The sequence below is a fragment of the Schistocerca gregaria genome, chromosome 10 (genome assembly GCF_023897955.1).
Source record: "Schistocerca gregaria isolate iqSchGreg1 chromosome 10, iqSchGreg1.2, whole genome shotgun sequence".
Classification (NCBI taxonomy): domain Eukaryota; kingdom Metazoa; phylum Arthropoda; class Insecta; order Orthoptera; family Acrididae; genus Schistocerca; species Schistocerca gregaria.
Window position 1 is genome coordinate 148,171,858 of NC_064929.1, and position 16,967 is coordinate 148,188,824.

At 38.0% G+C, this 16,967-nt stretch overlaps 1 protein-coding gene across 1 annotated transcript in view; it reads left to right on the forward strand.

Annotated features, from left to right (window-relative positions):
- The window catches only part of LOC126293530 (tubulin alpha-3 chain-like), a 224,273-nt gene that overhangs the window by 202,146 nt on the left and 5,160 nt on the right, over positions 1-16,967 (forward strand). The gene's annotated exons all lie outside the window — the stretch shown is intronic.

Consider the following 16,967-nt stretch of genomic DNA (forward strand, 5'->3'; position numbering starts at 1 on the left):
GATATATGAAATATATGTATGGGATACTGGATACAAATCATAATATATGTAATAAACAGTTCCCAAGTTTTCTATATACACATGTATTGTACCAAAAAGACTGATACAGGTGAACTCTGTATGAAGTACAAAGGCAGACTGAATTAAACATGGTGGCTCTTCAGAGCAGTTAATGTTCCAAAGATTGTAATTTGTGTGGTCGATGTGACCTATCAATGCCACATTTGCAAATGAGAAGCACAGCTACAACCATTTAGTAGTTATATTAATTACATCTTGACATAAATATTATTCCTTCTTGCTTCTCCTTCATTTCCATTGTCCTTAGTCCACATAGCAAAAACTTTGGTGATAATTTTCTCAATAAAAAAGCTTTCCTTCAGCAATTTTCAGTAACATACATTTTATTTTCTGCATTGCATTTACATCATCATTGAGTAATAAGTGACCATATGGCACATCTTGTTACACTTGTCTGACCTCCAACTATTACTACTACTTCCTGACTATATTACACACCAAAATTGTGTTGGCACCAAATGAAAACTACTGAGCAAGGTGGCTCAATCAGTAGCACATATGTGAGGATGATGGTTCAAATCTGCATCCAGCCATCCAGATTTAGGCTTCCTGCATTTTCCCTAAATTGCTCAGGTGAAGGCCAGGATGGTTTGTTTGAAAAGACATGACCAAATTTTCTTCCCCATCCTTGAAACAGCCAGAGTTTGTACCCCATCTCTAATGAGGGGATGGGATGTTAAACTCTAACCCTCATTCTTTCAAAATGAAAACCAATCTAACTGAATATGTTATTACAATAGACTACTGATTTTTTTAAATTTTTATTACTTTGCTACTTTTCTATATTCTGTTTTACAAGTGAATTTTTATTACTTTTAATTTTGAAATTAAATATGTTTATTTTCACATACAATTATTTTGGTCATTCTAAAACCCAGAAACACATGTCTACATATCTTAGGTCTAAAAGTAGATGAAAATTTGAGGTGGCAGGCACACATTGAATACCTTGCAAACAAATTGAGCAGCTTTGCATTTGCAATGCAAATATTATCAACTGCAACGGACATTGACACGCGGAAAGTAGCATATACAAGCTACTTTGAATCCATTATTAGGTATGGTATTGTTTTTTGGGGTAACTCGACAAACATAGTGCGGATACTAAAAATACAGAAAAAAATCATACGAAATATGTGCACTGCCAATCACAAAGAACCATGTCGACCATTATTTAGGAAACTCAAAATATTAACTCTGCCATCCTTATACATATATGAGATTATTATATTTTTGTACTCCAGACGTGACTTATTTGAGGGAAACCATTTTGTCCATTCACATGATACCAGAAACAAAGAAAATTTTATGCTCCCCACCCACCGCCTCAGACTGTTTGCCCAGGGACCTCAATACATGGGAATGAAAATTTTTAATAAATTAAAAGGGAACAAGTTGATGCAGATGAATTTAGGTTCACTTAAAAGAAAGCTATATGAGGTACTGACAATGAAGTGTTATTACTCAGTGGATGAATTCATGCAGGACAATCTGGAAATTTGAGCTGGGTACAATGTGTTACATGTTCCAAGAAATATCCTTATAGTGTTGTTATTTATTATAGTGCTATCATTAATTAATGTAAAAATCATTGTAATTGTTTTATAAATTTTTGACATGTCTCCTGTACGCAAACCAAATGGATTGCAAATGTACGTCATGAGATGAATAAAACACAATTCACAACACAATTCACAAAAAAACCTAAATTAATTTTCGCTTTATAGTGGAGTGTGTACCAATCTGAAACTTCCTAGGAGATTAAATCGGTATTCTGGACTGGGGCCTTTCTTTATTTTGTGGCCAAGTGCTCTACTAACTGAGCTATCCTACACAACTTGTGGCCCACCCTCAGAGCTCTAGTTCTATCTCATCTCATCCCCTATCTTCCAAACTTCATTGAAGTTCTCTCACACACCTTGTGAGACTAGCACTTTTGGAAGAGAGGATACAGCAGAGACATGGCTTCACCACAACCTGGGGGATGTTTCTAGAATGAAATTTTCAGTCTGTGGCAGAGTGTGTGCTGATCTGGAACTTCCTGAAAGATTAAAACTGTGTGCTGTAATCTGCCAGGAAGTTTCACATGTCTATGTAATTTACAAATTTTGTATATAGCATCACAATTTGAATATTAATGTATAGATATATCAGAGGCATGCAGTTGATTTAGAAACATCAAAACTAATCATGTTTTTTTTTTTTTCATTGTGTACTTAATTTATGAATTTCCATTCAAAATAAATCTGTAGTAAAACTGTAGTAAACCTTGCAGAGCTGCTCCCTTCCTGACACATACATACATACATACATACATACATATTGGTGATCATGGATGCTGAAAGTCCTGTGCTGACCTTATAGTGTTCCTCCATAGATGATGAGCTTGTGCACTTATGATCCAGTTCTCATGGGCAGCCAGTTTCTGAAGGTTTTTCTGGAGTTCATCCTCAAATTGCTACCTTGATCTTCCAACTGGACAAATTCCACCAGGTTTACACAAGCACAGCTTTAGCCTGGCATATTTCTGACCTTCTGATAATGTACACTACCATGCTTATTCTACATGCTTTCATTTCCTGCACGATGTTTGTTTGTTTCATCAAGTTGTACAGCTCCTGGTGCTCTCTACATTTCCAGGTGTTGCCTTTTCAGGTTGATCCAAAGTCTTTCTCGTGATATTCCATTCAAAGATCAACAGGTTCTCTTCATCTTTTTTGTGCTGAAAGTTTCTGTCCAACACCACAACACTTTAACTATCACTGCTTTGTAGGCCTTAAGTTTGGTTCTAGCTGACAGGTTTCTGATGCCATTATGTGCTTCAGAGTGAAGTTAGCTTTTGTGCCATTAACAATATGTCAATTAATTTCTTGTTTTAGATTATCATTCTTGTTGAACCAGGTGTCAAACTATTTAAAAATTTTCCAGTCTAGCTACATTCTATATTGCAGTCTGTAAAGGGGCATTGTTAGACACTTCCCTGGATGCTTCTATCATTCCAGTCTTCTCCATATTAATCCTCAGCCCAGTATTAATGGAATCCCTTAATAAGTCATCTATGGTTTCTGTTAATCTCTTCCTCTGACTCCACTATGGCTGCAATGTCATCTGCATATCCCAGCATACCCAAATAACTGTCTTCTATCTTTTATCTTTGCCCCTTTGCCTTCTCTTTTCACTTCCTGAATAACTTTCTCCAGGACCAAATTAAGGCAACGGCCTTGCCGCAGTGGATACACCGGTGCCTGTGAGATCACCAAAGTTAAGCGATGTCGGGTGTGGTCAGCATTTGGATGGGTGACCATCCAGGCTGCCATGTGCTGTTGCCATTTTTCGGTGTGCACTCAGCCTTGTGATGCCAATTGAGGAGCTACTCGAATGAATAGTAGCGGCTTCAGTCAAGAATACCATCATAACGACCAGGAGAGCAGTGTGCTGACCCCACGTCCCTCCTATCCGCAACCTTCACTGAGGATGACACGGCGGTCAGATGGTCCCGGTAGGCCACTCGTGGCCTGAAGATGGAGTGCTTTAGGACCAAATTAAACAGCAATGGTGAAATGGTATTACCTTGTCTCACACAGTCTTGTTCAGAGGCATCATAATAAACATGATTGTTATTATGCTAATGCTCATCCACTAACTCTTGGAATTTTAGTTTGGGCAATTACATCACAAGATGCATCTCCATCACACAGCAGGGTCGACAACTGTATGATTTGTAGCAGAAGTGACACACACTGCTAATAGATGCTTAAATGTCGCACCTACCAAAATGAAACTTGATCTGGCTTTTACAGTGACACATACAATAGTGATGACCCAATAAAAATATTTATGGCTTTTTTTTTATTTTTGGTCATCAGTCTACTGACTGGTTTGATGTGGCCCGCCACGAATTCCTTTCCTGTGCTAACGTCTTCATCTCAGAGTAGCACTTGCAACCTACGTCCTCAATTATTTGCTTGACGTATTCCAATCTCTGTCTTCCTCTACAGATTTTGCCCTCTACAGCTCCCTCTAGTACCATGGAAGTCATTCCCTCATGTCTTAGCAGATGTCCTATCATCCTGTCCCTTCTCCTTATCAGTGTTTTCCACATATTCCTTTCCTCTCCGATTCTGCGTAGAATCTCCTCATTCCTTACCTTATCAGTCCATCTAACTTTCAACATTCGTCTATAGCACCACATCTCAAATGCTTCTATTCTCTTCTGTTCCGGTTTTCCCACAGTCCATGTTTCACTACCATACAATGCTGTACTCCAGGTGTACATCCTCAGAAATTTCTTCCTCAAATTAAGCCCGGTATTTGATATTAGTAGACTTCTCCTGGCCAGAAATGCCTTTTTTGCCATAGTGAGTCTGCTTTTGATGTCCTCCTTGCTCCGTCCGTCATTGGTTATTTTACTGCCTAGGTAGCAGAATTCCTTAACTTCATTGACTTCGTGACCATCAATCCTGATGTTAAGTTTCTCGCTGTTCTTATTTCTACTACTTCTCATTACCTTTGTCTTTCTCCGATTTACTCTCAAACCATACTGTGTACTCAGACTGTTCATTCCATTCAGCATATCATTTAATTCTTCTTCACTTTCACTCAGGATAGCACTGTCATCAGCAAATCGTATCACTGATATCCTTTCACCTTGTATTTTAATTCCACTACTGAACCTTTCTTTTATTTCCATCATTGCTTCCTCGATGTACAGATTGAAGAGTAGGGGGAAAAGGCTACACCCTTGTCTTACATCCTTCTTAATACGAGCACTTTGTTCTTGATCGTCCACTCTTATTATTCCCTCTTGGTTGTTGTAGATGTTGTATTTGACCCATCTCTCCCTATAGGTTACCCCTACTTTTTTCAGTATCTCGAACAGCTTGCACCATTTTATTTTGTCGAACACTTTTTCCAGGTCAACAAATCCTATGAACGTGTCTTGATTTTTCTTTAGCCTTGCTTCCATTATTAGCCGTAACGTCAGCTTTGCCTCTCTCATGCCTTTACTTTTCCTAAAGCCAAACTGATCATCACCTAGCGCATTCTCAATTTTCTTTTCCATTCTTCTGTATACTGTTCGTGTAAGCAGCTTCGATGCATGAGATGTTAAGCTGATTGTGTGATAATTCTCGCACTTGTCAGCTCTTGCCGTCTTCGGAATTGTGTGGATGATGCTTTTCTGAAAGTCAGATGGTATGTCGACATGGCTATAAATTACTTATTGTCAAAATGAAACACAGCAGCCAACAGTGGCTAATATATTGTGAATTGTGTGAATTGTGTTTTATTCATCTCATGACGTACATTTGCAATCCATTTGGTTTGCGTACAGGAGACATGTCAAAAATTTATAAAACAATTACAATGATTTTTACATTAATTAATGATAGCACTATAATAAATAACAACACTATAAGGATATTTCTTGGAACATGTAACACATTGTACCCAGCTCAAATTTCCAGATTGTCCTGCATGAATTCATCCACTGAGTAATAACACTTCATTGTCAGTACCTCATATAGCTTTCTTTTAAGTGAACCTAAATTCATCTGCATCAACTTGTTCCCTTTTCATTTATTAAAAATTTTCATTCCCATGTATTGAGGTCCCTGGGCAAACAGTCTGAGGCGGTGGGTGGGGAGCATAAAATTTTCTTTGTTTCTGGTATCATGTGAATGGACAAAATGGTTTCCCTCAAATAAGTCGCGTCTGGAGTACAAAAATATAATAATCTCATATATGTATAAGGATGGCAGAGTTAATATTTTGAGTTTCCTAAATAATGGTCGACATGGTTCTTTGTGATTGGCAGTGCACATATTTCGTATGATTTTTTTCTGTATTTTTAGTATCCGCACTATGTTTGTCGAGTTACCCCAAAAAACAATACCATACCTAATAATGGATTCAAAGTAGCTTGTATATGCTACTTTCCGCGTGTCAATGTCCGTTGCAGTTGATAATATTTGCATTGCAAATGCAAAGCTGCTCAATTTGTTTGCAAGGTATTCAATGTGTGCCTGCCACCTCAAATTTTCATCTACTTTTAGACCTAAGAATTTGACTGAGTCAACTTCTTCTATAACTTGGTTGTTGTGTACAATCTTAATTTGCTCACATTTTGACTGTTTGGTTTTGAACTGCATCACGTGAGTCTTAGATATGTTTAGATTCAGCCCATTTAGCTGAAACCAAGTTTCTAAGGTACTGAGGGTACTGATCACAGATTTGAGAATTTTTTCTGAATCCTGATCTTCAACTAAGACAGAAGTATCATCTGCGAACAGAACTGATGGGGAGCTGATATTTAATGGTAAGTCATTAACATAAAAGAGAAATAGGACTGGGCCTAATATGGAGCCTTGTGGAACACCCTGAGTAATTTTTTTCCAGTCAGAAAAATAATATGCGCCATTTGAAGAAATGCTAACTCTTTGCTTTCTGTTGGATAAGTAGGATTTAAGCCATTGTAGGGCACTGCCGCCAATGCCATACTTTTCAAGTTTTTAAACAAGCAATGCGTGGTTTACGGAATCGAATGCCTTTGTGAGGTCGCAGAAAATTCCTGCCACCTTATTTCTCTTGTCTAATGACGTACTTATTTTCTCAATGAAACTGTTAACTGCATCTACAGTGTTTTTCCCTTGCTGAAAACCAAATTGATTGTTTAGAATAACAGAATATTTTGCAATGAAGTTTTGGATTTGAGCAACAGCAAGTTTTTCAAATATTTTAGATAGGACTGGGAGAATTGAGATAGGACGATAATTTCCCATGATCTCTCTTGATCCCTTCTTGAAGAGTGGTTTGACTTCAGCATATTTCAGTACCTCTGGGAAACAGCCCTCTTCAAAACATTGATTTATTATCTGAGCTAGTGGGTTTGCAATTCTATTGTGTACCACTTTAATAACTTTGGTGGGTATTCTATCCCAACCTGCAGATTTTTTGTTTCTTAATGTTAAAATAGCATTTTCTACATCCTCAAAAGAAACTTTTGAGAATTTTGTAAAGTTTTCAGAGTTTTTGCCTAGGCCAAAGGGATTTACTTTGTTGTGATAATCTGCTACATCTACATCAGATTTTGCTACATTTATAAAGAATTCATTAAAGTACTCTAGTATTTGAGTTGGATTTACAACAGTTTTTCCTTCAATGTCAATTTTTGGAATTTCTTGGTTACAGGCTTTAACACCTAACTCAGATTTAATGACTGACCACACAGCCTTTGTCTTATTTTTATGATTTAAAATTAACCTGTTGTTTGCCAGTTGTTTTGCTGCCTTGACAACTCTTTTAAATATGGTTTTATAGAGTCTAACATATTTAATGAAATTTATATCTTTATTATATTTTAGTTCTCTGTGCAGTTGCCTTTTCCTTACACTGGAAATTTTTATGCCCTGGGTAATCCACTTTACTGTATTTGTTATCTTATTGCTGCAGAGTCTAGGTGGAAATGTTTCATTAAAGTCTGCAAGAAAACTATTTAGGAATTTCTCAAAGTTTTTATCACTTGAGTTACCATAATCAAAAGGCCATGTTTTATCTCTTAGCTTCTCACTAAATGTTAGCAAGTTTTCTTTGCTAAAGTTCCTGCTCATATGGGTTCTTGTATGTGAAATGTTTGTGTCTGTCTGTGGCAGCTCAATAAACAATACATAATGATCTGAAATACCTAGATCTACACAAAATTTATACACATCTTCATATACATAATTAGTTAGAACATTGTCAATGCATGTTGCTGATTGCCCATTGTCCCTGGTAGATTCAAAGAAATTCAATTTAAAACACTGCATATGACAGAGTTTGATAGTTAAGGTCAGCAATGACCAGTGACAAGGCACTACAAATATGAATTCATCTGATTTCTGTCAGTTCAAATGTATGGAGCCTACATATAAAGATAAAATACAGACATTAAAAAAATGAAATGATCATACGGCATTTATTGACTGGGATATCCCCTTCGTGGTTCAGTCACCGTATTGCAAGTCTTTTTAGTTGAATCCATTTCAGCAACTTGAGTGTCAATGATGATGAAAATGATAATGAAAGACACACAACACCCAGTCCCCTGCCAGGAATCGAACCTGGACCCCCTTGCATGGTAGGCATTAATGCTATCGCTGCACTACGAGGGCAGACAGTACACACATAGTTTGTACTGTGATCAAAAATGAGATGTCATGAGTCAGAAAAGTGAAGGACACTGGGAGATGAAAGTAGTCTGTGCACTTACACAGCAAAAGTAGAGAAGTCCTTGCAGCATATGTCAGCTTTCTCACAGTTAGTGTGGTAAATGGGCCAGTGTTGGCAGCTGAAGTTGGTGTGTCACCACGAGATGACATACCTACAAGCTTCTGCGACTCCTTCTGGTTTGGGGACAGTACACTGTAACAATCTGCTACAAAACAGTGTGACAAATTGATGATCAAATTTTATTTTTATATTTTGCTTCAAAATAGCTCAAAAAGCTTTTAATACACATACTCACACACATGTGACCACTGTCTCTGATCAATAAGGCCAGACTCAGGTCTGACAAGGAACCCCTTGAGTTCAAGATCACAAGGTCAATCATTAGTAAGGCTCATTTGAAAGTGTTATGTTAATATCTATGATGGGAAAATATTAGCTGCTAATGACTCACCATGTGCATCAGGAAGGCAACAGAAAATGAGTGTCTAGGAGGTGCAGAGATCAAATTTCTGTGCAATGTATATATTACACTTCACAAAATGAACATCATCAACATTCAAGAAATGTTTAAAACAAATCACTAACTTGCAATGTGAAGACTAAATGTAAAATGATGCACCACAGTGATCACAAAGTTTCATGCCATCAAGATTGAATTCTAGCTTCTTGGGAGCTACAAATCATACAGGACATTCAGATAGGTATCCACTTTTAAAGAATGCTTATAGAATCATATTGGTGTAACAATGTGATGAGAACTGATGGAATGTGATGTCATGCAACCGAATGTTAAACAGTCTGTCATGGAGCTAATTGTGAAATTGGTTATCCTTTAAGGTGTAGTGACAGACAGTGCAATAATATGTTTTACAGTTAGGGAAAAACAAACATCCACAGGCTGAATTTGTCCAGTAGTTGCAAGGGGTATGGATTGCAGTGTCATACACTTTTCAGGAGGAACCCACTCATTGTTGTGGGGATGTAAATATTCCCTACCACCCTACCAACATCATGCACCTGAGAAATAATCATAGGGGACAGAGCACCTCCAACTTTCCATCACAATAAATAACTTTCTATCCAATGTATAATCCAGGTTAACCTTTGACGTAATTGTATGTGAACGTGTTACGGCATTGATGATAGTAGATCATGATACAACCCTCTTGGTAACTTTAATTTTGAGGTTCCTTTCATATACATTTCCCCTTCAAATCCTGACTGGTTGGACTTGGAAACAAATTCCTGACTGAACAACAGAATAAATGTGTTTATGTCATCTATACATTTTCAGGCTGATTCCACAGTTTACTATGCATTGTTAAGTTGATGATTTCTTTGAAATTTCACTATCTTACCTCTACCATTTCTATAGCACTGTCTGAAGTTCTGCAACCATCCACTGTTTCCCTCAGAATTACTATAATATATGTACTGTGCAATGTAATGTGTATAATGTAGTAGGGCACTATCATGTATATCCTATAAATTCCATTGAGCATCCTTGAAATGTGCAAATACCAGATTTTGTAAAAAGTGCACTGTGTCCTTCCTTGAATATCCCTAGTTTTTCTTATGCACTACAGTCTTAAGTCTTATTGCTGTTGACTTATTTGAAATCTGTTTTTAATTTGTTGTTATTGGTATTTTTTTTTTAACTGTGATGCAGATGATCTTCCATGTCTGTAATTATGTTTAGTACCCGCTCATTTGAGGTAGATTGTACTTTACTACATTTCAATGAAGATGGGGTTTGTGGCTCTCTGTCCAACAATGATGATGAACTGCATTGCTGAATACAGGTTTCAATATCGCTTTCACTTGTTACGCAAGTGTTGTCATCATTGTACTCCTCATGTACATCATCCGTACAGTTGAGTTATATGACACCACATATTCCACTGACTCATCTCGAAGAAACACTAATATTTTACCTGCCACTTCTTTCTCATTCTGCAAAATTCCTTAGGTTCCTTTCTGATGAAATGTCAATTTTGGCAACTGTTGTTGTAGATGTAATGCAATGTTTGCATTGTTTATTGTTGCCATTGCTTTCCTTTGTATCAAAACCACTTATACTGTAGCACTGTTGTGAGTTACTGATTGACTAAGCAAGTCAACTACACTCTGTAGCCTCATGCTGTGTTCTCTGTTGGATACCTCCAGTTCTGCTCACCACTCCCATTAGTAGCCAATATTGTCGTTGCATGATAGTCACTATGTGGGGCATTGAATGCGGTAAACATCATTGGCCTTTGCAACCTCACTCTCAACTGGTTCCTCAGGACTCCCAATGGTATCAGCCCTCCTCTACACAACCATCTTACAAATGCAACTTTCTGCGGGTCTTGAGCTGTAGAAATCTGCATTTTGACTGCTCATGATATGTTCACCTCAAAAATCATCTCTTCATAATTTGAGAAATGCTTGATTGATTTCATTATTAATCCATCAACTGGTTGAGTACTATGTCAAAAATTGTTTCAGACATTATCATGAAACTTGAAACAGCTATAATGTGCATGATTCTGTCATTCAAAACATAGACAGATTAAAAGCTTATAATTGACTTCTTACACGATAATTGACTGTAATTTTAATATATAATTATATTAACTTTTATTCTTATATAATTATTATTTCTGCATATATTATAATAGAGAACTTCTTATATAAAATAACCTTTTTAATGCAGGTATTTCATAACCATATAAAAACTTCTGTGTTGTAAATATTTTTTTTTTTTTTTTAGTTTTGGTTTGAAAAAGCAGTCACACATGTATATTTTATGTGTTGTGCTAATTTATTGTATATTTGATGACACTTTACAATAAAGTCTGCAATGTTGTAACTTAAATTTCTCTGTCCAGATGCAAATTGTAACTGTTTCAATTTTCATGATAATGTACAAAACAATTTTTGACACAGCACTCAATATTTTTTTTACTTACACAACACTCAGAAAAATATATTCACACGAGACATTTAAGATTTCCATCATTTTAAAAGGTTTAAGGCACAAAAAATTACACCATAAGTAATGACAGTACAGATATAAACAAAATATGCTGATCTGATACATGAAATATCACATGTTGATGCCAGAATTCAGAGAGTATAGCATGTTGCAGAGGTTCTGTTACTAAGTATTTTTACACACTCTTCCCACTTTAATTGACAGTCAACAGGTATTTCAAGAAATTTTGAAAATCCACACAATGTGTGGACTCATTACTTATTTTAATATCATTATAATCTGGTTTTCTCTTTCTATGGAAGTTAATAGTGCTTGTTTACTTCATGCAAGGGCATGCTGAAAAGTAATTCCTCTAAATAGTTTATTCAATTCTCAGTATTGGTTGAGGTGTTACATGTGTGGTTATTCCTGATGTGCAGAGAATAGGCGATCATTAAATAACACACCAACATGCATTAATACAACTTTATTATGCGAGAATATTTACAACGTCTTATACAGTCGGCAGCACACAACAGAATTCTGCAACAAAGGTTTCAACTAACTTTCATTGTGCCCTGAATTGAGGAATATCCCATCCACCATCCTTCCCACCCCTCCCAAGGAGAGATTTCACCACCCACCAAACCTATACAAAACATCCTCAACCACCCCTACTCAACCCCTACTCCGAATCCCTTGCCTCGTGGCCCATATCCCTGTTATGGACCTAGATGCAAGACCTGTCCCATATATCCTCCCACCACCACCTACTCCAGTCTGGTCATAAGCACCACCTATCCCATCAAAAGTAAGGCTACCTGTGAAACCAGTCACATGATCTACAAACTAAGCTGCAACCACTGTGCTATATTCTATGTGAGCATGATGGCCAACAAGATGTCTATCCACATGAATGGCCACCAACAAACTGTGGCCAAGAAACAGCTTGACCACCCAGTTGCTGAGCGTGCTGTCCAACACAACATTCTTCATCTCAATGACTGCTTCACAGCCTGCGCCATCTGTATCCTTCCCAATAACACCATCTTTTTTGAACTACACAAGTGGGAACTCTCCCTGCAAATATATTCTATGTTCCCATAACCCTCCTGACCTCAATGTGCGTTAGTCATTGTCATTACCCGCCTATTCCCTTTAACACATTCCCTGTTCCCATTTCATTACTAATCAGCCCTCTATCTGCCAATCCACCCAAGTGTTTTAATTCTCTCCTCTTCTGCCCCTGCCCCCCTTTCTCCTGCCCTCTGTCTAACCTCCCAATTGCACCCAGCTGCCCTCCCCTCTGCCCACCTCTCCCCTGTATGTTCTCACTATACCCGGGCCGGTGAAACATGTCACTTGACAGCTTGCGTGTGGTTGGCTACACTGCGATTGCGAGGTTGCAATAGCTGCCACAGTGCATGCCCACAACTCTGAAGTACGTTTTGTAAATGTAAGCTACAATCAACGTTTATACGTAAGTGCAACAAAGTACATTTTTCTAACAATGGAGAGAATGACGATGGAGACTAAGTGTTTGATAGTATATTAAACTGGGAAATAACAACACCTGAAGTTAATGACAATATCTATGAAAAGTTGGCCAAATTGTTACTGTAATAGCTGCATGTAAAATTTCCTATAATAATGCAACTCTAAGCATACCAAATAACATGCTATCCACACTCATAGAAAGAAATAAAACAAAAGATACATAGCCTACCCGATTGCAGAGAGAAAAAGAATTAATTGTGTATACATTTACACTCACCAACTTACGATGCCTGTAGTGCAATTCCATCCAGTTCTCCTTCACTGTCATCAGAATTGGTGCCAAAACCATTATCTTTGTCATCATCATAATTATCATCATCATTAAGAGAAATAATTAACTGTTCATTTTCATTTATAATGCCATCTATAGTCTGTGCTTCTCTTATCAGTTTAGCAACATGGTCTACTTATTTCCTCCATGAGGTAGCATCTACCGTAGCAAGACCTTCACATAGCAGTCTTTCCACTTCTGTTATAGTAAAAGTCTTATTGTTACTTCTAATGTATGCCTTGACTTCAGTCCAAACCAATTCAATTGGATTAAAGTGACAGTGATAAGGAGGTAGCCTAATTACCAAGTGACCCTGTTCACTTGCAATTTCATCTACAATGTATTTAGGCACCACAGGCTTATTTTGTTTCATGAGCAAGTATAACAGCAGTTTTGTCATGCTCATGTCCACAGCAATGTCTCTTGCCTGAAACCACTTCTCCATAGTTTCTTTATGGTCACTAGTGGTGGGAGCTTTATCTAAAATCATAGAATGGTACGGCGCATCACAAAAACTGTTGGAACACTAAACTGGAGCAACACATTCTTAAACCACTGTAGAAACCATGGGTGGTCCATATCCTCATGATAGTCACAGGTTGTTGTTGTTCTTCTTCTTCTTCTTCTTCTTCTTCTTTTATCAAAAAACTAGAAGTCCTTCAGGAACAAAGCCATTTGAAGATCATGCATGGGCCACAATTAATCGTGATCGTCTTCCTGTTGACTGATGACCGCTGCTGTTCGGAGTATCATATGTCCAGCATTTCTCAACTGATTCTCCACCATTGACCCAGGTTTCATCTAACCATATGACTGAGTGTATGTCCTTTCCTACAATTTTGTGTAAGAAAATGGAATGAGCTACAATGACATGAGGTTTTTCTAGTAACAGTTTTTGTCCATCTAACTTTTTAAAACAGAAGCCCATACTTTTTAATATCATCTTAAATGACGTTTTCCCTCCTGAGAAAAGTTCACTTTCTTTTAAAGAAATTAGCAACTTCGCTATTGTGGGGTATTCTTTCCTTTTATAGTATCCATATATGTGCCAACAAATTGCATCGGATTGGAAACAATCAATATCTGTAATACGACGAGGCTGCTTCTTTTTCTTAAAAACGCACTGTTTCTTCCACAGGGGCTTTCTTCCACAATGTTTATTTCACCGTCTTGTAAGTCTTGAAGTAGCACCCCTTTCCTTATAACTGTTCTTTCACTGAGTCCTAAAGCTATCGAGGTACGCTCTAAAACTTTATCGGCAAGAATCAACATATGCCCATGAACAGAAACAAATTCTTTTTGTTGCTTGTAAAACTCACGTGTCCTCCATAGTAATTCCAAAGCCTGATTATCTAATGGCACTCCACAGTGCAATGGATTATCACTTGGTGAATGACATCATTTTGGAGACATTTTTTAACAAACAAAAACTGTAGTCAAGGTGGTAACACAACACAACAGCAGGCGTTCACGCACAAACATACAATGTTCACACGGAAGCTGGCAATGTGGTAGCATTGACATAGGAACCGCCTTTTGTTCAGTGCTGTTATTGATTCAGTAAATGTGGCGCCTCCCGTTCCTCACTTGTTTGTTAGTTATACTACGAACTATACGGCACTTGGGGAGTGACCTTGAAGTGACATGTTTCAGCAGCCCGGGTATAGCAGCATTTAACCCCCCCCCCCCCCTCCCACCTCTACTGTGCTATCCCTCCCCTCCCCACCCCCCACCCCCCCAACCCCCCACCCCTGCCACCTCACTGTCATCCCTCCCCCTATCCGCCCCAGCCTCCTCCCTACTCCCACCAGCCAGTTGCTTCTCCCATCATATGCTGCTGCTTGCAGTCTGGTCTCAGCAGCCAGAGACTGCAGTCGTGTGTGTGAGTTGCATTTGCATGAGTGTTGTACATATGCTGTCTATTTCTGATGAAGGCCCTTTTTGGCCAAAAGTTAACTTGCTGACAGTCTGTTTGTTTTGGCTATCTACAACTCTCTGCTATATGGTGAGTTATAACATTTGTTTATATTTTTTGTACTGATTTTTGCATAGTAGCTATATTTCATCACATTTTTAATTACATTTGATGATAACTATGTTCTAGGTATTCCAGGCACATCAGTAAATTGTATTTGTATTATTACAACACGTGCTTATCTGTTTGTACTACTTCAAGTAAACGTTGTGAGATAGTATCGGGTACTTCGATATTGTCAGAATCAAAGTTTTTTTTTTTTTCCCTCAAGTCACACCATTTTGCTACATTACATGTCTTATATGGGAATGTATGCCAAGCATGTACTCTAAAAGAAACAAAATCTCACTCACAGATTTTAGTTTGTGAAGTTATCCTTTATATGAGGGTTTGATGGATCATTATGATTACCGGCTGTTACCAAAACAGAACATTCCTCTTGTCACTTTCCCATATGAACTGAAGTAGTCCATTCAAGAACTTTGGTGGTTATTGATGCCACTACTCAAATCACATCCAAATTCAACCAAACGAGATGCAGCCTACAACATTTTTTCTAGTATTTCTTTTTAGTTCATGACAAACAGTTTCATTTTTACAAAAAATGACTTGATCATACCAGAAATAGATATTAATGGTACTACACTAAATGAAACACTATGTGTAAAACTCCATGTTTTCCTGTTGGATAATATGTTAATATACAATCAACAAAATAATAAACTAATCAAGAAGGTCAGTTCGCTATGTTTGGTACATACAAAATCTGTTGGTGCATTAACTCGATTGCCAGGGTATGGACTTAGTTTACATACTTCCACCCTTTGTTGTCTTACAGTGTTATCTTCTGGAGCAATGAAACTGAGGGAAATAAAGTATGGGGGACTTGAAAAACAAGTTGCACATTATTACAGCAGTTCAAGTAAATTTTACTGAATGCTGCACTAGAAATCAAAGTGACCCAAATACATAAGAGTATTTTTCTACACTACTGCCCATTACAATTGCTATACCATGAAGATGACATGCTACAGATGTGAAATTTAACTGGCAGGAAGAAGATGCTGTGATATGCAAATGATTAGCTTTTCAGAGCATTCAAACAACATTGGCACCGATGGCGGCACCTACAACATGCTGACAGAAGGAACGTTTCCAACCGATTTCTCATACACAAACAGCAGTTGACCGGCATTGCCTGGTGAAACGTTGTTGTGATGCTTTGTGTAAGGAAGAAAAATGTGTACAATCACGTTTCTGACTTTGATAAAGCCTATCGTGATTGCAGTTTATAGTATCGTGACATTGCTGTTCACGTTGGCCGAAGTCCAATGACTGTTAGCAGAATATGGAATCTGTGGGTTCAGGAGGGTAATACAGAATGCTGTGCTGGATCCCAATGGCCTCGTATCACTAGCAGTCGAGATGACAGGCATCTTATCCACATGGCTGTAATGGATCGTGCAGCCACATATCGATCCCTGAATCAACAGATGGGGATGTTTGCAAGACAACAACCATCTGCACGAACAGTTCGACGACGTTTGCAGCAGCATGGACTATCAGCTCGGAGACCACGGCTGCGGTTACCCTTGATGCTCCATCACAGACAGGAGTGCCTGCGATGGTGTACTCAGTGACAAACCTGGGTGCACGAATGGCAAAACGTCATTTTTTCGGATGAATCCATGTTCTTTTTACATCATCACGATGGTCGCATCCATGTTTGGTGACATCGCGGTGAATGCACATTGAAAGCATGTATTCGTCATCGCCATACTGACGTATAACCCAGCGTGACGGTGTGAGGTGACATTGGTTACATGTCTCGGTCATCTCTTTTGCACATTGACTGCACTTTGAACAGTGGACGTTACATTTCAGATGTGTTACAGCTCGTGGCTCTAACCTTCATTTGA